Here is a 25,664-nt window from a genome sequence, read left to right as displayed (position 1 = left end):
CTATCTAGTGAATGGATACCCCAAATTTAGCATATTTATACAGTGGAACACTACATAGTAATAAAAAGGAACAAATCGGTAATGCACACAACAACATGGTTGAATCTCAAAAGCATTTTGCTGAGTAAAAGAAACCAGAATCACAAGGATGCATATTCTATACATCTATTTATATAACTTCCTGGAATTGGCACAATTTCAGGGGCAAAAAAAAAAAAACAACAGAAAACTGATCAGTGATTGCCAGTGACAGGGGCGAGAGTAGCAATTATCCACAAACTGGCACAAGAATTCGGAGAGAAGATGTTACATATTTTGACTGTGGTGGTTGTGGTTATAAAAACTCACAGAACCATACACTAAAATGAGTGTTTTACTGTATATAAATTTTATCTCAATACAAATAAAAGAAAAAAATACTTGTGTTTAATAAAATTCCATGGAGGTCTACAGCTCCTCAGACATTGCTATAAGTAGCTGAAGCCTTTTCCTTAGACAACCTAAATGAATAAACAAGGCCTTGAGTTGCAATTAACTACTGGTGGATCAGGCTTTAGATCAGTCCACTACAATGCACAGCCACGAGCCCAGTGAAAGGGAGTAACAATGGCCCACCTGAGATGCTGACTTTCTCCCACCTTGCCTGAGGTGTCCCCACTCCCCATGCCCCAGCTGGTCTCCATGACATGGCTTCTTCCCAGCTTCAGTAGGTTAGTGACTCAGTTCAGATTCTTGGGCACTTTCTCCCCTGAGACTCCTCTTTGTCTTCGTATATCAAAAGTATGGACTACAGAAACCAATGTCCCACAATTGCTCATACTCCTAGACCCCTGCCAGGCCTCAGCCCTGCAAATGTCCCTTGTTTGGCAGGAAAACTATTGCAAAAGATCAGCCTCTTTGCTGGAACTCTTCCAGAATAAATCAAAGGAATAAAAGCAAGCCAGAATTAGGGATCAGGTGTATGAAAAAGATGAATCTCCAAGGCCTCCCATTGACAAGTGTGTGAATTAGGACTTAGTGTTGAGTAACAGGAATCACTGTGAGGTAGAGTGGTAATATTATATATCTCAGTATATTAGTCTGTCTTTTCCTGTATATCCTTCTTCTTCTTGAATGCCAAGGCCATTATCTTCCCTCTCCTAGTCCATACAGAAGAAAAACAGAGACTGAAAGATGCTGTTGTCGCAAGCATGAGATGGAACTACTTAGATGCATGTTTTTAACTTTAATAGTGGCTAGTCAAAAATGAGGTGTGCTGTCAGTGAAAAATACACACCACATACTGTGAAGACTCAGTACAAAATATATAAAATAGTCTATTACTTTTTATATTGATTTTTGTGTTGAAATGGCAATCTTTTGGATATAATAAATTAAATAAAATATAACTTAAAATTAATTTAACTTGTTTATTTTTATACTTTATAATGCGGCTTTAGAAAATTTTTAACTACCTTCATGACTCCCACTGTAGTTCCATTTGGTAGCACAGCTCCATAATCCTAGGTAAATGACTGAATTTCAGTTTTCTCATTTATAAATTGTTGTAAAAATAAAAAAATTAATGAAAGTTAAGCACTTAGAAATGTGCCTGGATCATAAGGGGCTTTCAAAAATGATGGCTATAACTAACACAAAACTATAGGTGTAGGTAATTATTTGCATAGTGTACTAGCATTCAAGAAATGTCAAATTATTAAATGATCACAATATAAAGAAATAAGTTTAAGATAGAGTAAGAGCCAGGTTGTAGAGTTTAATTACCTGCCTTTGTAATTCATTAAAAAGCAAAGTCCTTTTAGAGATGTTATAGGCAAATTGATGTTGTCACCCAAAGACAGTGGTGCTGGTGGTGGGGTTGTATAGAAACATGGAATGGAAAGTTCATTCTCTGGAGTTAGGAAGAATTGAGGCATCATGTGGTTCTAGGAATGCTAGGGACTTGCATCTTACTCTGTGAACTCCCAACAGAACACAGAAATATGAACCTGGAGATCTGCATAAACCAAGGCCCCAGGGAGCTGGGTCTGGGACATGGAGCTTAGGATCTTTGGGAACCTTGTCCCCAACTTGGCACAGAAGATGTGGAGATCAGTATGAGAACACAAGACAAGATGCCCTGGTGGATGGAAGAACGGGGACCCTTCCCCCTATTACTGGATTAAATAAATTCAAACAGTTCCGTATGATTTCAGGGTATAAAAGGAAAATCTCCCCACACCTAAACACCACATATGCGCTTAACATGAGTGACATCAAAATGCCTGAGACAAGATGTTGTACCAACTCTGGCAAGTGACTGAATTCATTTAGAAAAATAATGGAATGTGATATTTTCTGCACTTCAAGTTCTGTTTGATATAGCCATGATGGATTCTTATATATACTTTTGTATACTTATGGGTAAATATTTTGGAATATATATATTCATGTCTTAACATATAATTTGGGAAAAAATGATAAACCCATAGAAGAAGCGTCTCTGTTTGAGCAACCAGTAATGCTTCAAGAACCTTCCCAGATTTAGATTAAGAAATTTTTTGTTATTTCCTGAGGGTTACAGGAGTGTGTCCTCAGGTGTTTGATCTGTAGCTGCTGACTAAGACATCCCCATCTCTGGCACCGCTTTGAGTGCCCCCACTGATGAGGGCATCAGGTGGCCTGGAATGTGAACAGTGGGCCTTCAGCTTCAGAAGTTTCTCTTTGAGGGAAGGAATGTACTTGAGCCCTGTTTGGCTCAAGTAGACCGTTTGGCTTCCATGGCCCTTCAAATAGTGCAGGCATCCAATGCTAGGCCATCTGCTCAGAAATTCTTTTTAGACATTGCCTGCCAGAGTGCATTTCAAGTGTCTGTTGCGTCTCCCTGCACTTCTGACCATATTGGTCTGGGCCAGACACCTGACTCAAAGGAGGGCAGTCTGATTCTCTGTCTTCCAGTGATACATAAATGAGACGAAAAGAATGTTGGTTCCGGAGTCCAAGTGGTCTCAGACTTGCGGACTTAGAACTTAGAGGCAGCAGAAAGAACTAGAAAGCAGAAGTAGAAGAAGGGCAGATGGAAGCTGAGTGAGAAGTGACAGAGACTAGAAAATACATCCTGATGGTTCATCTGTGCCCAGTTCCAGTCTCTGCCCAGGGCCCCATGGTTTTGGGGTTCTATGAAACACCCCTGTACCTTGAAATAATTTCTCTCCTTTTGCTTGTTGACTTAAGAACATATAGCCTACAGAAACATTTTACAAGAGTTTATTTGAGCCAAAATTTTGAAGACATGCCGGGAAGCAAAATCTCAACAGACTGAGAAAGTGTTCCAGAGAACAGCAATGTTGCAGATGTTTTTAATGCATTTAGAATTGAAGAAGAAAACATAAAGGAGGTACATGAAATCCATTTGGTGGTAGATTAAGGAGGTGGGAGAAAGAGAAGCAGAGAAAGCTCTATGATTGGATAAAAATCAAAATGGACAAACAGACTTCTTTTACATTGGTGGGAATAGGATAGTTAACATTTAATATTCACAGTAAATACAGATGATAGGCAGGCAACAAGGTAACAATGAGGGGTTCTGCAGTGTCCTGTTCTGGTGGCCTTGTGTTCTGGTGGCAGCGACTACATCTTTGAGGGGCCTGGAAAAAAATTACTCAAACATTTGAAAGGTATGCTGTTCTAGATGCCTAAAAACAGTGGAGAGGAGTCATTTAAGGCGAATATTGAGTTTTGTTAAGGAAGCAATAGGCCTGGGACGTGACTACCTGCCATGGACTGTCCAGTTAGAAATTTTTCTGTTCAGGTCATCCTGTGTGCTTACTTTTGGTCATTGAGTTTGCAAGCCCTGTCATGCTGCCCTCCCCCCAACCCCTAGCTGCCAGGTTTGGTATATGGCCCCCTTTCCACTCACATGCTCAAATTAAATTTCGTTAGTTTTAGTCACTAAAGAAAAAAATCACAGGCCCAATATGGCATTGTTCATGCTAAAAGCCCAGGATACCAAACCTAGATTTAATACCTGATCTAATTGCAGTTTCAGTCTCTCTCAGAAACATAATCCTAATCAACCAGTCCAGAATTTTCTGGTCCAGCAGTAACCTGTTACATGGTTTCTCTCCATCCTCCATAGAAAGAAGAGGTACTCTGCATGACTGCCCCCCTAGAATAATTCTTTCTTTTCTTCTGTAATAACTCCTTTGCCTCATCCTTCTCCATATAAAAATCTTTCATTTTATACATTCCTTGGAAGCCCTTTCTGGTTGCTAGATGGGATGCACTACAATTCAGGAATCACTTAATAAAGGCAATTTACTCACTTGAATTTTTTTAAAAAACACAATCAAAGGGTCTGAAGGAAGGAAAAAAGGAAGGAGGGAGGGAAAGAAGGAAGGAAGGAAAGAAGGAAGGAAGGAAAGAAGGGGAAAGGAAGGAAAATATTCACCTACACACAGAATTTTGTCATTATTTATGGATCCATAAATATTAGAAAAAAATTGTCTCTACCTTCTCATCTGTTATAAGAGATCATAATACTTTTCTTCGCTGTCAACATTATGAATTTATGGAAAAAACAGACCAAAGATACTTGCTAGAAAAGTCTGATAGTAAGATTATGATGTTTTTACAACCCTGTGTAGACCACCCAGTCAATCTCTTCATCTTTTAGTCCCACTGCCAGTGAGAGCTGTTGCTAACACTACCCCACCTTTATACAAATCTCCTGAAGAATAATAGCATTTTTCAGCCTAAAATAGTTATAATCTGCACTACTACCACCAGGATACAGAAGAGGGCGCCCTAAGAATATCTAAGTAGTGACAATCTATCACACTTTTAAATATTGCAATGAATGCTTTCTCTTAAGCATAGGAAAGCAAAGCATGGTCAATTTTGCAACTAAAATTATTCTAGGTAGCCACATGATTAAGATATAAAGGATGAGAATGCCTAAGTCAGTCTTTGAAGAAAAGGCAAGGCCTAAAATAAAACTTAATATCTGCTGTGGGAGAGGAAAAAATATTTTCCTCTACCCTTTTAGGTTCTTGGCTGAGACAACCCTGTATAATAAAAACAGAGTGATAGGAGTAAGTAAAACAGAAATTTAATAACATGTATACCTCTGTATACATGGGAGATTCTCAGGAAAACTAAGTAACTTCTCAAAATGGCCCATCCTGTCACCATAAATATCATCTGTAGCTAAAGACAAAAGAAGATGTTGGGGTGGGGGAGCAGTTTTGGGAGGTTATCAGGCAAAAGCACATTAAGTAAGAGTAAGGCTGTTAGGCATATTTAAGTTCTTGCCCTCTCCCATTGAAAGAATTTCTAGAGATTTAAAGTCCTTCTTCTCTGAATACATAGTGGCAGATATCCTTACAAATGGAGATTTCCCTTATAAATGTAAATATCTCTTTAAAAAGAGCAACTCCTACTGTTTCAGAGCTTCACAAATGTCTGCTGTTTCTTAAAATTAGCCACTCTCACCCTTGTAGCTCAGTTGGATAGGTGTTATACTGCAGGGGAAGGGTTCCCTGTTAGATTCCTGTCCTGGTCCAGCTAGATTCCTGGTCCAGCACAAGCCAGCGTTGCGGTTTCAGTTCTGGTCAAGTCAAGTACAAGAGGCAACCGATTCTAGTTTCTCACAGCGATATGTCTCTCACATCGATGTCTCTCTCTCCCTCTTTTTCTCCCTCTCTTCCCCATCTCTAAGAATAAATGAACAAAATCTTTTTAAAAAAACTAGCTCAAAGTAATCAATAGGTCAAAGAGGCATATGGGGGTGGGGTCATATTCTTCTACTCTACACTGTAAAACATGTTATATTCCCAAATAATAATCTAATTTATCACAATGGTTCTATAAAAAAGGGTGGTCAAATATATTATTTCTATTTGATAATATTAAAAGAGAGGTTCAGAGAAAGAAATAATAGAACTAACTTCTGTAGAGCCATTTCTATAAGTCAAACGTGTTTGTGAGCATTATTTTATTTACTATCAACTCTAAGAGGAAATCTCCATTAACTAAAGGAGCTCCTGGCCCACACATTTTAACTAGTACCTTTTTCAGATGATCCAAATGGTTTTCTCCAAAATGATAGACCTGAAATAAACAAATAAATTATTTAAGGAATCTATATTGAATTAAGCAGATTGAAAAAGAAAAAAGAGAAGAGAGATGAAAATAAAGAGAAAGTAAGATAAGAGCAAGAGAAGATAAGGAAGGTGAGAGGAGGAAAGATGTAGGAAACAGAGCAGGAAAACAAGGAGGAAGAGAGGGACAGGAAGGGTGGAAGATTGGAAATAAAGCTTTTGAATCTTAAAAAAAGATCTTCCCTTTATTTTTGTACATGCAAACAGCCCAAATATACATATTTCAGAGGCCCCAACAAGACATCAGACAATGTCAACATAGGCTATAATATTCAAGCCTCAGAGTTAATGTTTAGGAGCAGCCAAAAGCAGCTTCTAGTAGGGGGAACAATCCAGGGAGGGGTATTGATTTAGCAAGCTCTGAAAGCAGCCTTCCCGGAAAGGCTTTACCAGTCTCCAGCTGTTCATTAGTTAATGAGTATGAAATATTGACTGAGGGATGGCCCCACAGGTGTTCAAGAAAACAATTTTCATTTCAAACCAGTTGATTGCAACAGCCCATGACCAGCTGGGGTTGGTAGTTGCGGGGGTGGGGAGGGGCGGGAGAGGTGGTGACTGGGAAGGAGACAGTCCTTTCCTCTCCCATCCCCTTCCCAGATCCTCAGGCTAAGGTCAGTCCTTTGTACAAACTAGGTGGGGCAGGTCCCGAAATAAAAACAAAGGGTCACATCTTTCCTGTCCTTTTCATAAATACTTTAGGATAGGGACAAATTGAATCCCACTTTTGGTAACAATGGTGGCCTTTTATTTTTAATTAACTCTCACACATTGATTTTAAAGTGTATTTAAAGAAAAATAAACTTGCACATAAAGCCCTCAATTTCACAAATATTAAAGCCAAGAAGCATTTATATTTCATGAAGTCGATATCAAAACTGAGGGTCCTCCTAATTCTGAGCTGATTTAAACTGTAATTTTGAAAAAATATTTTATTTATTTATTTATTTTTAGAGAGAGGGGAAAGGAGTGAGAGAAGAAGAGAAACATCAATGTGTGGTTGCCTTTTGTATACCCTAAATGGGAACCTAGCCCGCAACCAAAGCATGTGCCCTGACGGGGAATCGAACTGGTGACCTTTTGGTTGGCAGGCCAGGGCTCAATCCACCGAGACACACCAGCCAGGGCTAAACTCTAATTTTAAAACAATCATTTTTTCTTCTCTCTCTCAGTACTTCATTGGCCTGACCTTAGTCTGTCACTTTGATGATCACTGACCCCTGAGGCAGCAGAAGACAATAGCCCAGTACTGATGAATGGTCACAAGCTTTGAGCCCCTAGCAGGCTAAACATAACATCTTAATCAAAGTTATGTTTGAACTCCTAAGCCCTAAGGCAGGTGACCCCCTTGGCTACCTCTTCTTGAAACCTGTTCTGGATGCTGACCTCAGAGTTATTCTCAAGACTTGAAGAAATGATTTATTACCTTTAACTTACCTCTGACAAATCAGCTCCTGACATGACTCTGAATCCCTAACCCATGGTGTCTTATGATTTTGCCCTATGTAATCTGGAACCTACACCCCATTGAGAAGTCTGGTCTTTCATAACACTAATTCACACATCTTCAGATTGGCTGCTTATAATAAACTAATTCCTGTCTTTATTGGAAAACCCTACTCTTTGTTTTGTTGTTGTTGTAACAATATTTTTTTATACTAAAATAAGTGTACAGGTATGTCTATAAACACAGGCTAGAATGTTAGTGGCTGGCGTTTGAGAAAAAATGGATTTAAGACAGAAGAACCAGGAGGGTTAGAAGAGCAGATGGATAGATTGTTGGACAATTGGATGGTTGGATATGTGATAAATCAGGAGTGCCCACTTAAGATATTCCTTAGCGTAATTATTTGCTAACGCAAAGTGGACACTATTGGATTGAAGGAAAATGGAAGTAGAAATGAGTCCATCTTGTTCTCAACCAGTGCACCACAATGAGTAGTTGGGAAATCCATTTACAAGTAAGCTGTCAACTTATGCTAATTTAAATGTTGATTTTTCCTGTGATCTCAGGATCTCACCAAATTGTTAAGAGTATGGGTTCTCATAGTAAATTCTAGCTCTTATTTGTTGTTGACCTTGTAAAACTGCCTTACCTTTGTGTCTAAGACCCTTAACTGTAGAATAAGGCCAATCATAGAACCTACTCTGAAGCGTTGCTGAGAAGGTTACAAATAAAGGCAACCAAAACAATCAACCAATAAACCCAAATTAACATTAATTGATGGAAGATTTTGTTTCACTGGAATTAAACTATGTTGAGCATAATAAAATGGAAAGGTATGTTTTTTAAGTTTCACTAGTCAGACAGAACTTTCAATTTCAGGTTAGCATCATTATCAGTTCTGTATTTTCTATTTTAACCATAAAGTTATTTTTATTCTCTAATCATTAGTTTGACAAGCCATTCAATCTAATTATGTACCCCAAAATACAAGTGAATTTTTAAATAGACATCAAATGAAAAATTTATTTTGACATATGTACTGCTTTAAAAATAACGTTCCTGTAGGCATCCTCTAAAATATTCCCAGTCATCCTTCCCTGAATCCATGCCTCTCTGCCATCCATTCCCCTTGGGTGTGGGCTGAACTCAGTGACTCAGGTATAATGAACAGAATGTGGCAAAGTGATGGGATATCACTTCCATGATTAGGTTACAAAAATTCTGGTCTCTCTTTCTCATCCTTGATCTGGGGGAAGTGAGCTGTCATGTCCTGACTAGTGCTACGGAGAGTTTCACATAGCAAGAACTGATATTGTTACAGAACCCCATCAATGCTGTTCTGAAACAGCTGTGGGGTTCGATTGTCCACCACCAAAAAGCCTGACTCCCAATGTAAGAGTTTGGTAAAAAAAAAAAAAAAAAAAAAAAAAGGGAGATCATTTACTTAAAGGTTATAGAGATTTAGAATAATGGCAGATTCTGCCATTATGTCTCCCTCCCTTTAAAAACATCCAAAAACACATAGCCCTGCCTCCCTTTGTCAAACCAGGCCAGTTTCAGAATAATCCAGTTGGAGGTACCATCTTTCAGAAAACCAGAAGTCTGCAGCTCAGCTTTCCCAGTCACGGATCAGCTTGAAACATCTCTCACAAATCCAGGTGGCTAGGCAGGTCCCATGCATCTCTGTTAGCTTTCCCACTGTCTTCCCCAAGCACACTCGAATCTGGGTGGGTAGGCAGCCCCCCAGCCCCACGCGCATGCTATACCGCCAGCTCTGGCAACTCATTGGACTTCAAACTTTCGTACCTCTTCTCTCTTGCTCCAGATCCATCTTTTACCTCCTTTTGGCTGCCATCTTTAGTCAGGGCAAAAGTTCCCAGCAATACATGGACATCTGAGGTGGGCATCTGCCTACTGCCTCACTTTCAGGCACTGTATTCATATCCCAGATATGTCACAAGTCCCTGAATGTTCTCGGAGTCACGTACACAATTTGTCCTGGGTGGCAGCCCCCTTCCTTTCAGGAAGACATGGCTATTGACTTGCCATTGCAGTATCGTCCACTCCCCTCTTCCCCCAATCAAGGTTGTCAGGGATACACTCTGCACCCTGTTATAGTACCCAAGCTGACCATGGACTGATCATACTCTGGCTGCCTCTTCTAAAACACAGACTCTATGGCTCTAGATTAAATCTAATAAATGTGAATCTTCTCTGGAAGAAATTCGGGAATGTATATTGTTCAAAATTTGTGTAGGTGATTCTTTTGCAGTATATCCACAGACCTGGCTTATAATTCATGAGTATATTCTTTTTGTTACAATTATAAAGTAAATTACTCAAGGTGAAAATAAATTGAGGCCTTTATGGATTTGAAGGGCAGTAAATGAATGAAGTCTTGCATGTGAACAAATAAAATGGAGCTCTCTTTGAAATATACAATAAATATTTATTACTATTACAGCATGTTTAATATTTGTTATTGAATGTACAGCCTACAACACAGGTTTTAATTGAATTCTTTTAAAGTTGTCAGACAATTGAAATGCACCCATCTCAGCAACAAAGAATTAATTATAGAATATCATCTTGGTTGGTTTCATAAATCAATACAGCAGCTTGAGAAGTGGATTAGCCATATATACATAGAGCCTTATAAATGTTTATCATCTTTGCACCAACAATTTTCTCTGCTAAAAAGTTCTGCAAAGGAAGTGATCACAGAAGTGAACAAACATTTGTACTTATATAAAGTGATTTCATTTACAATATCACAAAATTGGAAATAACCAAAATGTATAACTATAGGGGACTGTTTTTAATAAAAGATCATGTATATAGATGACAACATATTATGCAACCATTATAATCACATTGTTAGTGGTAAGGGAGAAAATGTTGCACAATCTAATATTGAAGCAAAAGCTTTAACACTCAAGGGATGCCTAAGGCTGCCAAATATACAGATATAAGATGTCCACAAAGGAGGCTGGATTTTGTTTATTTATGTAGTAAGAGGGGAGAGGAACTAGAGATCAAATGCCAAGAGGTTAAAGAAAACACAATAGGAAATGAGGAATGAAAGGCCTTAGGTGATAGATGGAGCATTCACAGAGACCATCCTCCACCCCCATCCTACCACACACACCATCTAATAGTCTGGGCTAGTGCCTCTTAACCTAGGCTGCACATTGGATTCATCTCAAAAATCTTGCTGCTCAGGATCTATCAAGTCCATCACATCAGAATCTTCAGGAGTCAGGATCCAGATATGAGCATGTTTTTTAAAGCTCCCTAGGTGATTCCAACGTCCAGGAAGTTAAGAACCTGATTAAAGATAGTTAACATCGAATCGAGATCCCACCCTCTGTAGAGTGTAAGGAAGGAGAGGTATTCGGTCATAGCACTTCATGTTTCTTTTCTTCCTCTATCCTCCTGTCCTCTCAATAGAGCTTTGGAAGAGTGCCCTGAACCCACCAGTGAAGAACTACTTAAATTTTTATTAAAACTTTTTGTTCTGGGAAAGACAGGAGTGGCCTTCCCCCTTAGAATCCTCCTCATTGTGGTCCAGGAACTGGATTGAGCCAGGCATATCTTTTATATAGTCTCCTCCCATATGTAGTTCAAGGTTCCAGCTTCAGCCTGCCATTGGGATCACAGCAGCATTGATCAACATTTCCTATCATGTTAGAAGATTTACAAGAATCATTTTATAGTCCTAAGGCTTGTTCCAAGTATATATACACAAGCTTGATGTTCAACTTTTAAACGTCCAGGATAATATATTCATTTTGCCTTTTGCTTTATAGAAAAGCTGGATGTTTTACACAAGGAAAAAAAAAGACCTAGTATCAGCACAAAAAGATATTGGGAAGCTACCTCAGCAATGAAATGAATAAAGGAAAGAAGGAAGGAATTAATGAATGAATAAAATAAAAATAATTTTAAAATAGAGATTCATTGTTTCTCTAAATTAAAATTTGCAAACTGGCATCTCTAAGTATTAAACACACACTTGTTTACAAAAAATTTGAGTCCCTTGAAAAAGGATATTCAGTCTCCAGCTCATTCCATTATAGTCCTCATTACTACATTGAGGCCACATGAAACATTTGTGTCCCATGATTGTTATCAAGAGTTGAGTATTTTGACCACTAAACTCTGTTCCTTGGTACTTTTAATTGAGGATTCTCTCAAAGATTGACATGTAACACTGATCAGTGTTATACTGATTCCATCCAAGAACCACCTTCCCTATCCTCTCCTGGTAAGATCCTAGAGACAAACTTGGAGAAACGATTTTTCAATTCTGCAGAAACTAACCCAAACAAATTGTGGGAGTCACCAAGGACAGGGCCTGTAACTTCATCTGACACCACTTCATCAGAGCACCGGCTATCAAGTTCTGTTTCTGGTCACAGGGCAGCTGGGCAGCACATTATCTACCAGCAGCACGGCTGCTGGCAAGCTGGCCCCCCCGAGTGTGAGAGCCATCCTTTCCCAAGTGAAACCTTTCCCTTTTTCTAACAGAGCTCCACAGTGAAAAGTAACGAATTTCTCCTTATTTAAGTGACACAAAAGATTGTTTGCCCTTTATTCAATAAATAGAATTCAATATAGATATGGTTTACAGAGACAACGTTATCTTCCCACTGGTCCCAGAACACTAATTCATACATAAAAAGAGTTCAGCAAATATTAGCTAAGTGAATGGGAACTCTATAGACGTACCCTCAGGTTAGCTTACATGCTCAGGCAGCATCTGTACCTCAAGGCAGCATCTGAAATGTTCCAGGGTTGTTATAAACTACATATGTTTGATGTAGTTTATATGGGGAAGAAAGGTTCCTTTGTATTAGAAGAGGTTGGAAGAATCTTTAGAGAAAGTGGCATTTTAGCTGTACCCGAAAAGAATGAGGAGAGTCACAACAGGAAGATGTGTAAATCAGCAGGAATGGAAAAGTATAGAATAATTTGAGAGATGAACAAAGACCAAAGGCAATTACTATCTCATAAAGGGAATTTGCATAAAGTGGGAACCAAAATTTCATAAGTTATGCAGGAAAACTTGATTGGAAATTGATCTCAAAAACAAAACAAAAACTGACAAACATAAGTTTAACTTATATTTTATAATTTGTCAATAAAATTACAGAAATATGCGAAGTCTTAAAACAATAGGTTGTGCTGTATATGTGTATGTGTGTTTTATACTTTTGTAAAATTTAATTTTTATTGTGTTTTTTCCATTACTATTGAGTCCCCTTACACCGCTCTCCCCCTAGCAATCACCACACTGTTGTCCATGTCCATGAGTTTTTTTTTTCCTTTTTGCTCAGTCCTTCCATCCCCAAACCTCCCCACCCCCAGCCATTATCCTGCTCTCCACTAATGAATCTGTCCCCATTTTACTTGTTAGTTCAGATTGTTCATTGGATTTCACATATGAGTGAAATCATATGGTATCTATCCTTCTCTGACTGGTGTATTTCACTTAAGATAATGTTATCCAGGCCCATCCATATTGTCCCAAAAGGTAAAATATTCTTTTCTTCTTTTGTATGGCTGAGTAGTATTCCATTGTGTAAATGTCCCATAGTTGTTTTATCCATTCATCTACTGAAGGACACTTGGACTTCTTCCATATCTTGGCAATTGTAAATTATGCTGCAATGAACATAGGGGTGCTTATGTTCTTTCAGATTAGTATTTTGGGTTCCTTAGTATAAATTCCCAGAAGTGGAATAGCTGGGTCTAAAGGCAGATCAATTTTTTATTTTTTGAGGTGTCTCCATACAACTTTCCACAGTGGCTGCACCAGTCTGAATTACCACCGACAGTGCAAAAATGTTCCCTTTTCTCCACAACCTCGCCAGTACTTGTTCATTGATTTATTGATAGCAGCCATTCTGACAGGTGTGAAAAGATAGTTCATTGTGGTTTTAATTTGCATTTCTCTGATGATTAGTGATATTGAGCATCTTTTTGTATGTCTATTGGCCATCTGTATGTCCTCTTTGGGTTAGTGTCTATTCAGGTCCTTTGCCAATTTTTTAGTTGGGTTGTATGTTTTTTTTGCTGTTGAGTTTTGTAAGAACTTTACAAATTTTGGATATTAACCCCTTATTAGATGTATTAGCAAATATGTTCTCACATTCTAGGTGTGGTCTTCTTATTTTGTTGATTTCCTTTGCTGTGCAAAAACTTTTTAGTTTGATGTAGTCCCATTTATTTATTTTTTCTTTTGTTTCCTTTGCCTTGGGAGATATATATGACAAATATTCCTATGAGCAATGTCCAAAATTTTGTAACCTATGTTTTCTTCAGGATTTTTATGGGTTTTGGTCTAATATTTAAGTCTTTAATCCATTTTGAATTTATTCTTGTGTTGTGTAAGAAGGTGGCCTAGTTTCCTTTTCTGCACACATCTGTCCAATTTTCCCAACACCATTTATTGAATAGACTCTCTTTAGCCCATTGTATATGTTTGCTTCTTCTGTTGAATATTAATTGACAATAAAGGCATGGGTTTATTTTTGGACTCTCTATTCTCTTCCATTGATCTATGTGTCTGTTTTTATGCCAGTGCCATGCTGCTTTGATTACTATGGCCTTATAGTGTAGTTTGATATTAAGTGGCATGATTCCTCCAACTTTTTTCTTCTTTCTCAGGATCACTGTTATTATGTGGGGCTGTTTGTAGTTCCATATACATTTTTGAAATATTTGTTCTAGTCCTGTGAAATATGTTATTGGAATCTTGATAGGAATTGCCTTGAATCAATAGAATGTTTTGGGTAGTGTGGACATTTTAATGATGTTAATTCTTTCTATCCATGAACATGGTATGTGCTTCCACTTATTTGTTTCTTCTTTAGTTTCTTTCTTCAGTGTCATAATTTTTTGTGTATAGGTCTTTTACACCCTGGGTTAGGTTTATTCCTAGGTATTTTATTCTTTTTGTAGCAATTGTGAGTGGGATTGTTTTCTTAATTTTCCTTTCTACTAGTTCATTACTGGCCTATAGAAATGCAACTGATCTCTGAATATTAATTTTGTATCATGCTACTTTGCTGAATACATTTATTAGTTCTACCAGTTTCTTGGTGGAATATTTGGAGTTCTCTATGTATACTACCATATCATCTGCAAATAATGACAGTTTTATTTCTTCCTTTACAATTTGGATGTCTTTTATTTCTTCTTCTTGTCTGATCACTATGGCCAGGAGTTCCAGTACTATATTGAATAAGAGAGATGAAAGCAGACATTCTGGTCTTATTTCTGATCTTAAGGAGAACACTTGCCATTTTTGCCCAGTGAGTGATGCTGGCAGTGGGTTTGTCATATATGGCCTTTATTATTTTTAGGTATGTTCCCTCTAATCCCACTTTGCTGAGTTTTTATCATAAATCATTGCTGGATTTTATCAAAGGCTTTTTCTGCATCTATTGATATGACCACGAAGTTTTTATCCTTCATTTTGTTTATGTAGTCAATTGCATTTATTGATTTGCAAATGTTGTAACCACCTTGCATTCCTAGAATAAATCCCACCTGATTACAGTGTATGATCTTTTTGATGTATTGCTGTATTTGGTTTGCTAATATTTTGTTGAGGATTCTAATGTCTATGTTCATTAGGGATATTGGCCTATAATTTTCTTTCTTTGTAGTGTGTTTATATAGTTTTGGAATTAGGATGATGCTGGTCTCATCAAATGAGTTTGGAAAGCTTCACTTTCCTTGAATTTTATGAAATAGCTTGAGAAGGAGAGGCATTAGTTATTCTTGGAATGTTTGGTAAAATTACCTATGAAGCTGTCTGGTCCAGAGCTTTTGTTTGTTGGGGGCTTTTTGATTACTGCTTCAATTCCATTCAGTGTAATCCTATCTATTCAGATCCCCTGACTCTTCCTGATTTAGTTTTGGAAGACTGTGTGTGTCAGAAATTTACCCATTTTGTCCAGGTTGTCCATTTTGTTGGCATATAGTTGTTCATAATATTTTCTTACAATCTTTCATATTTCTTTGGTGTCAGTTGTTATTTCTCCTCTTTCATTTCTGATTTTATTTATTTGGGTCATCTGTCTTTTTTTCTTGATGAGTCTGGTTAAAGGTTTTTCAATCATGTTTATTTTTTCAAAGAACCAGCTCTTGGTTTCATTGATCTTTTGTATCATTTTTAAAGACTATTTTGTTTATTTCTGCTCTGATCTTTATTATTTCCTTCATTCTACTCACTTCGTGCTTTGCTGTTCTTTTCAAGTTCCTTCAAGTATAAAAGTAGATCATTTATTTGAGTTTTTTCTTGCTTTTTGAGATAGGCCTGTAATGCTATGAAATTCCCTCTTAGGATTGCTTTCCCAGTCTTCCGCAGATTTTAGATTGTTGTGTCCTCATTTTCATTTGTTTCAAGGTCTTTGGATTTCTTCCGTGATCTCATTGCTGATGCATTATTTGCCTAATAACATGTTTTTAGCTTCCATATCTTTGGGTGTTTTTCAGTGTTCTTCTTGTGATTGATTTCTAGTTTCATAGCATTGTGTTCAGGGACGGTGTGAGATATGACTTCAATCTTCTTAAATTCATTGAGACGTGTTTTGTGTCCTAACATGTGGTCTATCCTAGAAATTGTCCCATGTGCACCTGAAATGTATGTATATTCTGCTGCTTTGGGGTAAAATGCTCTGAAGCTGTCAATCAAATCAATTTGTTCTAGTGTGTCATTTAAGGCCACTGTCTCCTTGTTGATCTTATGTCTGGACAATCTATCCATTAAAGTCAACGGGGTGTTGAAATCCCTCACTATGACTGTAGATCTCTCCCTTTCTGTCCATCAAGATTTGCTTCACATATTTAGGTGTTCCTATGTTGGATGCGTAAATGTTTACTAGGGTTATTCTCTTGCTATATTGATTGGTGCCTTTATCATTTTGTGGTGTCCTTTGTCTCTTACAAGAGTCTTGGTTTTAGAGTTTATTTTGTCAGATATAAGTGCTGCTATCACAGCTTTTTTTTTTCCTTTTCCATTTGCATGAAATATATTTCTCCATCCCTTCATTTTTTGTCTGCATGTATCTTTCAATCTGAGCTGGGTCTCTTGAAAGCAGCATATATATAGGTCTTATTTTTCTTATCCACGCATCTATCCTATGTCTTTTGGTTGGAATGTTTAAGCCATTTATATGTAAGGTGATTATTGATAGATTCATATTTAGTCCCATTTCATTGTTGGACTACTTTCTTCTGTTTTTTTTTCTTTCTTTTCTCTCTTTCTTCTTCTTGTTCTTGAAGCAAGCCCTTTAACACTTGTTGCAGTCCTGGTTTGGTATTAACAAACTCCTTTTGCTTTTTCTTGTCTGTGAAGCTCCTTATTTCTCCTTTGATTTTAAATGATAGCCTTGCTGGGTAAATTAGCCTTGGTTGTAGGTCCTTGCTTTTTATCACTTTGAATATTGCATGCCGCTCCCTTCTGGCCTGAAATACTTCTATTGAAAAGTCAGATGATAGTTTAAGTGGTGCTCCCTTGTGTGTAACTATATGCTTTTCTCTTGTGGCTTTTGGAATTCTCTCCTTGTCTTTAAGCCTTGTCATTTTAATTATGATGTGTCTTCATGTAGGCCTACTTGGGTCCAACTATTTTGGGATGCTTTGGGCTTGTGTGTTTTTTTTCTTCACCAGATTAATGAAAATTTTGTTCATGATTTCTTCAGATAGGTTCTTGATCCCTTGCTCTTTCTCTTCTCCCGGTATTCCCATGATGTAGATGTTGTTACGCTTCACGTTGTCTAAAATGTTTCTTAAGCTCTTTTCATATTTTTAAATTCTTTTTTGTTTTTTGCTGCTTTGTCTTGGTGTTTTTTTCTACATTGTCCTCCAAAACACTGATTTGATCCTCTGCTTCATCTAACCTACTATTTATTCCTTCCAGTGTATTATGTATTTCAGATATTGTATTCTTTATTTCTGACTTGCCCTTTTTTGGTTTCTATGTCTTTTCTTCATGCCGTTGAGTACCCTTATAATCATTACTCTAAACTGCCTATCTGATAAATTGCTTGAGCCCATTTCATCTAGCGCTTCTTCTGAAGAATTCTCAAATTCTGTTCTTTCATTCAGGGTCTTTGATGTTGTTGTTGTTGTTTTGGTCTTCCCATTTTGGCTGCTTCTTTGTATTTGTTTCTATGTATTCGGTAGATCTGCAAAGACTTTGGTGTAGGCTTTTGTCAGACAGTGCTTGTGACTGGCCTTGGTCAACATGTTTGGAGCTCTCAGTGATCCGCAACATGTGGCTCCCTCTGCTGGGCCTTAGTGTGCAAAGGAATGGGCTTCCTTCCTTATGTTTGCTCTGCTTTTCTCAGTGGTATGGAGGTGACACAACTATAGCAGAAGATCTTATTTTTATTTCCTACCTTTCTTTAGTCCCTTAGGATGTACAGTGGAACAGCATGATTGTTTCCCTGCTGTGGTTGTATACGTTGGCAGAAATATACTATTTAAAAAAAATTGTATTTATTTTTAGAGAAAGGGGAAGGGAGGGAGAGAGAGAGGAAGAGAAACATTGATGTGTGAAAGAAACATCTATCGGTTGCCTCTCACATGTCCCCAACTGCGGACTGACCTACAACCTAGGCATGTGTACTGACAGGGAATTGTATCAGCAACATTTCACTTTGCAGGACGACATTCAGCCACCTGAGCCACACTGGTTAGAATGTGTTTATACATGTTTATAAAATGTGTTTTATACATTTTACACAATTGTATGGTAACATGAAATGACTTCACTTTATACTTGACTTTCACACATTGGCCATGAAGGGATTATACCTGCAAAAGTATAGGGTCTGGCAGAAATAAGTCATGCCTGAGTGTGGTTGGTAGAGTAATAATATAGGTATAATAATTTATAGTTTTAATTTAAGCATTTCACCTAAAATGCTATAAGGTGTGCTTGAATATGATATTGTTGTGTTACAGAATCACATGCTTATGATTTTATAATAAAAGGTTTTTGTAATAAGAACGGGCATTATTTGTGTCACATCCTGTATTTGAGGGCTTCATTAATCTCTTCTACATCATTTTCATCATCCTTATAAAATATTTCATTTTTCATAATATTTACAATTCCATTTGAAGGAAGATGATAGTGACTAACAATCATTGGGAAATGAGGAGATTGACTCATAGGGCAGAGATGTTAGAGGAGGTCCTAAGATTTTAAATGCTCTCTTCATTGGAAATTGTTTTTCCTTATAGCTTTGACTTCCTTTTGGAACACCATCACCATAGAGACTCTGATAAATACTCAGGTAATAAGGATCTTTTATAGTTAACTTTGGCTGGAATATAACACGTACTTTGATTCCTCATTTATCAAGATTCCTCATTTATCAGCTCTTTCTGTCCTCCTTTGACTTCCATTGCAATTGGTGGTGATGCACACTTTCATTTATCTTTATAGAATGAGAACCATTTTTCAGAACCATTTGCATGTTTTAAGCCCACACAGAGACTAATGTGATTGGCAATTTAGAACATATTGTCTTTATTCAGCTCCAGAATCATGCCCGAGGGAAGAAGCGTTAAGTAAGAAGGAAACCAACCCCCTCCATACCCTTTCCCACCTCTATGGAAACTTAAAATTAATTTTTCATCTTGTGTTGTTTACTTTAGAAGGTAAAATAAATGAAAGGTGAGAAGCTAAAGACCCAGTGAAGTCCTTAAGATTAAGAAGAGTTGAGGTCATTTTTAAACCTTCTTTCTAAAGCCATTTATTTAATACAGCTATATGTCATGCTTTTGAAACCTCAGATAAAGTGACATCAGTGATGCAATTTTTCCATAATGTTACATGAAAATATTTAACTAAAGTACTTTAAAAAAGATCTGAATACATCCGCAGTTCCCTTCATTATTTCTATCATATCTTCCTCAGCCCCAGACATGCACACACATACTCACACATCCATGCACACATAGTAGACAGACAATATGTTCCAGTAGAGGGAGGGTAAAGGGAGGGTCAGTAGAAGAAAATTAATGTCATCTAAATAAGAATTTGGGAAGTTATGTTTTCATTCTCTCAGTTGAAGTTTCTGAAATGGGTTTCTCTACTTCCTAAGCAAATGTTAACAATGACCTAAAAAAGGAAGAACAGGGTACTTGGGCCCTTGAAAAAAAAGTTTCAAAGAGTGTTGTTAGGTAGAAGAGCTTTAAGGTTGTTGGTCCACCTCTCACTTTCTAAAGCTTCTGGAGCTGGAGAGCTTGCAATGATTTTTAAAAATTGTCTTCTATCAAGAGCTTCTCTATTATTACAGTCTTGAATTCTATTAACCCCCACTCCTCTCAACATCCTAAGTTGAACATAAAGGTTATTTCATTATTTTTAAGTCAAGTACTTTACTGAAAGTCTCATCCATTCTTTCTTGGCAAGATGATGACAGAAAGCACATTTCTAACCCATGTCCGGCAGGCAACACATGTACTGAGCTCCTACTGGGTGCTGGCAGTGCTCTAACAATAAATAAGGCAGAGAGGTCCCTGATTTCAAAAAAATAACTTTCTTGAGGAAATGCAGAGAAAAGAAAAGAAAAATAATGAATGCAATAAATTCCATTACTACTTAGTGAAATTAACTGATTAAAGCAGGAATATGGGTTGGGGTGGAAGTAGAAGGAGCTGCTTCACCCTGGCTTATCAGAGTAGACCTCTCTGAGGAGGTGACAGTTGAATAGGACTTGACATACACATTTAGACATGAATGCTTATTTGAACTCAAAGTCATACTGAGGGTTAGTCTTTCCAAGACTAAGTCCCTGTTTCAAAAGCTGGTAAAATTTCTGTCATCTTATGGAAGTGTTTCCTTTCCACTTTCATGGAATGGAACAAATAAGGAGCTTGTCCTTTCACAGGTCACTCCCTGAAATAAGAAACTCTCTTATTTATAAGTTTCACAGCCAATGTTAAATAAATGAAAAGTTGTGTGGATTGCAGGGTTTATATACCCATGTTATGGATAAGTGTTGGGAACCGTCTCACCTGGTTTCAGGGACTGTAGCCTCGCCGACAGGTGAGCGGGCCCCAACGCTAGAGCTGAGCAAGGAGGTCTTGGGAAAATAGGCCACGGAGGAGACAAAACCTATCCCCCTGGCAGGGGTACAGCCCCTGCTTCCCTCTCATCGCCCTGCTTGGCCCCAGAGGATGGCTGGTTAGTCAATGATGGGTAAGACCCCTCGATGGCAGGGGCACCTAAGACAGGCACAATTTCATGGAGGAAGGACTTGGGGGACATGGAGAAGGGGCCAAAAACCTTCACTCGTTGACTTTGTCATGGCTGGAGGCCTCATTCTATATGAAAAAAGTCTCCTTATCTCTTGGTTGCTCTGCCCAGCTGCCTGACCGGTCAGTGAAACAATCTAAAGGCAGGTACAGCTCTGAACTGATTCAGGTGGTTCCTGGGGACAATTAGGCCTGGAAAAGGAATGTATTAAATCCTATGAAACTTACTTTGCTAAGAATGACCTAGAGTTAATGAGTACTGATGTGGGGGACCACCTTGTGAGGCATTGGGAACTATAGCACAGCAAAAGAATACATTGTATCTACTGAAGCTTGCTCTGCTTCTCACTGCCCAGATAAGGATAAACCAGGTGTTTTACTTCACAGCAAGGAGATAATTTCTATGCCCCCAAAACTGTTCCTTAATGAGCACCTGGTGCCAACTTGTCTGATGGACCTTTATTTAAGACAAACCTCTGTATTTCTTCAATTTATTATCTATAGTCTTTTGATGTAGATTGGTAGGGTTTTTATGCATGCTGTATACCCCTGCACATATCGTTCTCAATAAAAAAAACACTTCTAGGGAAGGGTTCAGGAGATTCTCCACTAGAGGGAATCGCCAACCCCTTCTCCTGACAGGCAAATTGTGTCTGGTACAGTTTATTTCCCCATCCATGGTGACCCAGAGTGGCTCTGCAGGACAGAGCCCCTCCCCACCCAGATAAGGAAATGGAAGTCAGAAAGGTTAAGTGAGTTAATTGCCAAAGGTCATGTGCATAAAGGTTGAGGAGTCCTGGTGGTTTAGTTCAGTGTTTCTTGAATGTTCAATAAGAATGCTTAAATGTTGGTAATGTATTACTTCTCCATTGCTGCATAATATATTACCCCCAAATTTAGCAGCCTAAAACAACAGACATTGTTTTACAGTTTCCCTGAGGCCTCACCTCTGACTCAGGGTCTCTCACAGGCTGTAGTCATGCATCAGCTGGGCTACATCTACAAAGCTTAACTGGAGGAGGACCCACTTCCACTGTCACGCACAGGGTGGTTGGCAGGTCTCTGGCACTCACGGGCAACTGGCCAGAGATACGATTCTGTAACAACAATGGAAACCACAAAAGGATGTTGATAATCGCCAATGGCAAGTTGACATCCTCAGGACGGGGAGAGTGGAACTACGGAGCTTCCCAGTCGCTGAGAATTTCTCTGCACACCACCTGAGGGCATTGGCTGCCTAAGCACGCCTGGCAGGCAGAAAGGAAATGGGTCTGGGAAGGAGACAGGATCTGAGAAGTGATTTTGTTTAGCTGAAAATTTGCTTGTGAGCACTGTTTGGAATAATGGAGTTGTGTATGATGGTTTTATTTATATGTTTCCAAATTGCCTAGATTTTTCTGGTGATAGCTTTTTGCATGTATAGCCAGTACAATAAGGGCAGTCCTGGATTGGCCCTTAGAGGGAGCCCACTGGGTAGAATTTTGGAGGACTGGAAATGGTACTGCCATTATCCAATGTTCAAGGAGGTATTGCTTTATTACTATAATACTGTTTGGCCTATGTATGTTTTGGACTGTGGGAAAAGGCGGCCCATGGATGGTTCCCTGAATTACTGTACCATTATGCAATTGGAACAGTACTGCTAACAGTTGGACAAATAGGATGAAATCCATTATGTCAAGGCATTTATGTCATTGTGTAATAGGGTTTTGTCAGGGATAGAGAATCACTTAATGGTACAGAGAAGGGAAGTGGCCTTAAAACCTCTTCCTGATGATAAAACATAGGAAGAAAGGGAGGATGAGGAGATAAACCTCACCAATGCTCTGAACTCACGGTACTGAGGATTGGTGGCAGGATTGCTACCACCCTTTCATGAGCAGCCCCTGAAGTGGAGACCACAGAGCCATTGGCTCCACCCTTGTATGACTAGGGAGAGGTTTCCCCACCAAAGACCTGTCAAGGTACCCAATATGGCCAGGGAGCCTCTCAATTTGGAGCAAGACAGTTTCCTTTGAGGCAATAGCCCATAGGTGAAGTAAATGAGGAAGGCCAGCCCACTGACTACTATTGGCCCATACTCCTTTCTCCACTTCAGACTTACGGAACTGGAAGAATTCTAACCCTTCATATGAGGATGATCCTTGAAGATCTTCCTGGAAGATCTTATCACTTCCATTTTTGCCATTCATCATCCAGCATGGCCAGATGTACAGGCTCTCCTCAATATCTTGTTAACAGTGGATGACAGATGATTTGTTATAAATAAGGCTAATGAAGAGGCTCAATGTCTCTACCAAGAGAATCCCAGTGGGACCATCAACCTGGCTGGGGCATTTCCCTTGACAGAGCCTAACTGGAATCCAAATGGTGGGTGCCTAGCTTTCCTGAAATATTACAGAAAGTATATATTAGAAGCGCTTAAGAAGGGGGATCCCAAGTAAAAGAGCCTGATTATGATAAGGGCCCTTCAACAAAAGCCAAAAAAGGACCCTTCTGAATTTTAGAGAGGATCAGTTAGGCCTATTGGAAGCACACTGATGCTGATCCACAGGCCGCGGAGAATGTGCAGATGGTGAACATAACTTTTATTGGGCAAAGTGTCCCAGATATCAGTAAGGAACTCCAGGTACAGTTGACTGTGGGGGAACAAGCCAACTGATTTTCCTGTAGATACAGGAACTACATACTCAGTGTTGAACACAAAATTAACCCCAAAAAGTTCAGATGCAGTAATGGTTACTGGGACGACTGGATAGTTACAAAAACAGGCATTCCTGTAACCTCTGGAATGTCAACTTGGGGATCAAAAGCTGATGCATGGTTTCTTCTATGTGCCAGACTGCCCTGTGCCACCGCTGGGCTGAGATTTACTTTGTAAATTGCATGCACAAATAACTTTTTCTCTTGAGAAGCAGCAGTTATGTGTGGAAGTCCCACTGGAATGTGCCCTCCAGATACAGGCACTCCTGACTTGTTCAGAAGGTCCCAGAGGTGAACTCTTCCCATCTGAGATCTATGAGCAGGTCGATCCAACTGTTTGGGCTGATGGAACCCCAGGTAAAGCAGTTAATGTGCAACCCATAAAAGTTAATCTAAAAGAAGGGGTATAGGTCCCATGAAAGAAGCAGTGCCCCCTCAAGAAGAAGGCTTTAGATGGGATCCAGCCAGTGTTGCAAAAGTTTTAAAATTGGGATTAATTCAGCCATGCCAGTCCCCCTACAACACTCCCATTTTGCCAGTCAAAAAGCCTCACTCTGATAAACATTGGTTTGTACACCAATGGATCTTAGGGCCATAAATGACATTGTTCAGGACATTCATCTTATTGTGCCCAATCCCCACACTCTGTTGACCATGGTGTCTGGGGACAGCAAATGGTTTTCAGTCCTAGACTTGAAGGATGCTTTTTTCTGCATCCCAATAGATGAACAGGCTCAGCTACCATTTGCCTTTGAATGGCAAGGCCCAGAACTAAAAGCCATACTACAATACTGCTGGACCATGCTATTACACAGATATAAGAATTCCTTGACTATTAGGGGAAGTGCTGGCAGAAGACTTAAGGGATGTTCAGTTGAAATCAGTAGTTATTTTGTAGTATGTAGATGACATATTGATAGCTACCAGCACCTATGAGGACTCTGCACAACACCATCACAGTCCTATGTCATTTGGTGAAAAGGAGATATAAGATGTCACCTCATAAGGCCCAGATTTGCAAACAGAAAGTGGTGTACCTAGGATTTCAACTGAAACAAGGTACCAGGAGCTTGATGACAGGTAGAAAGCAAACCATTGCTACATTAATATCCCAGAGAATTGAAGGCAGCTTCATGGGATCTTAGGAATTACTGGGTTCTGCCAAATTTAGATTCCAAGCTTAGGTTATAGCAAAACCACTGTACAATTCCTTAAAAAGACTGGACTCTGAACCCTGCAAATGGACGGGGGATTGTCAGGTGGCATTTGATACCTGGAAGGAAAACCTGGTTTTGACTCTTGTACTTGTATTGCCTAATTTACAGAAGACTTTCAAATTGTATGTTCATGAAAGCAGACGATTGGAGAGACGTTACTAACCCAGACCCTGGGAAACATTCCCAGACCAATAGCCTATCAAAAAAGTTGGATCACACAACAAAGGGGTGGCCACCATGTCTCCAAGCAGTAGCAACTACCTATGACATCTTACAGGAGGCTGAGTTTACTTTGGGACAGTCTACCACAGTATTGGTACCACACCAGGTTCTGACTTTATTGGAAAAAAAGGAGGGTATTGGCTGACGCAGGGCATATGGGGAAATACCAGGCCATTCTGCTGGACAACCCAAATGTTACCCTGCCAACTACCGCAACCCTGAATCCAACCACCCTACTCCCAGATATGGTGGGGGATTCAGCCCTCCAGCATGATCGCTTGAAAATCATTGACCAAGTTTATTCTAGCACGCCAAATCTGCTGGACCAGCCAGTGGCAGCACCAGACTGGGAGCTATATACAGACAGGAGCAACTTCATGGACAATGGCCAGTGATGAGCTGGGTATGTGGTAGTTACCACAGACAGACAAGGTAATAGAAGCTCAAACCTTTGCACCAGGAACCTCAGCACAAAAGGCTGAACTAATAGCCCTCATAATAGCTTTAATACTGTCCCAAGGAAAGAATGTTAACATATACACAGACTCTAAATATGCCTTCATAGTAATCCTTGCCCATGGAGCAATATGGAGAGAGAGAGGACTCTTAACCTTGGGGAACAAGGATGTTAAACATGCAGAGGAGATTTCA

Source organism: Pteronotus mesoamericanus, unplaced genomic scaffold, assembly GCF_021234165.1.
Source record: "Pteronotus mesoamericanus isolate MK-2021 breed Mesoamerican mustached bat unplaced genomic scaffold, CSHL_Meso_final scaffold_54, whole genome shotgun sequence".
In the NCBI taxonomy this organism is placed as follows: domain Eukaryota; kingdom Metazoa; phylum Chordata; class Mammalia; order Chiroptera; family Mormoopidae; genus Pteronotus; species Pteronotus mesoamericanus.
The sequence above is the reverse complement of the archived record's forward strand: the minus strand, read 5'-3'. Positions refer to the sequence as shown.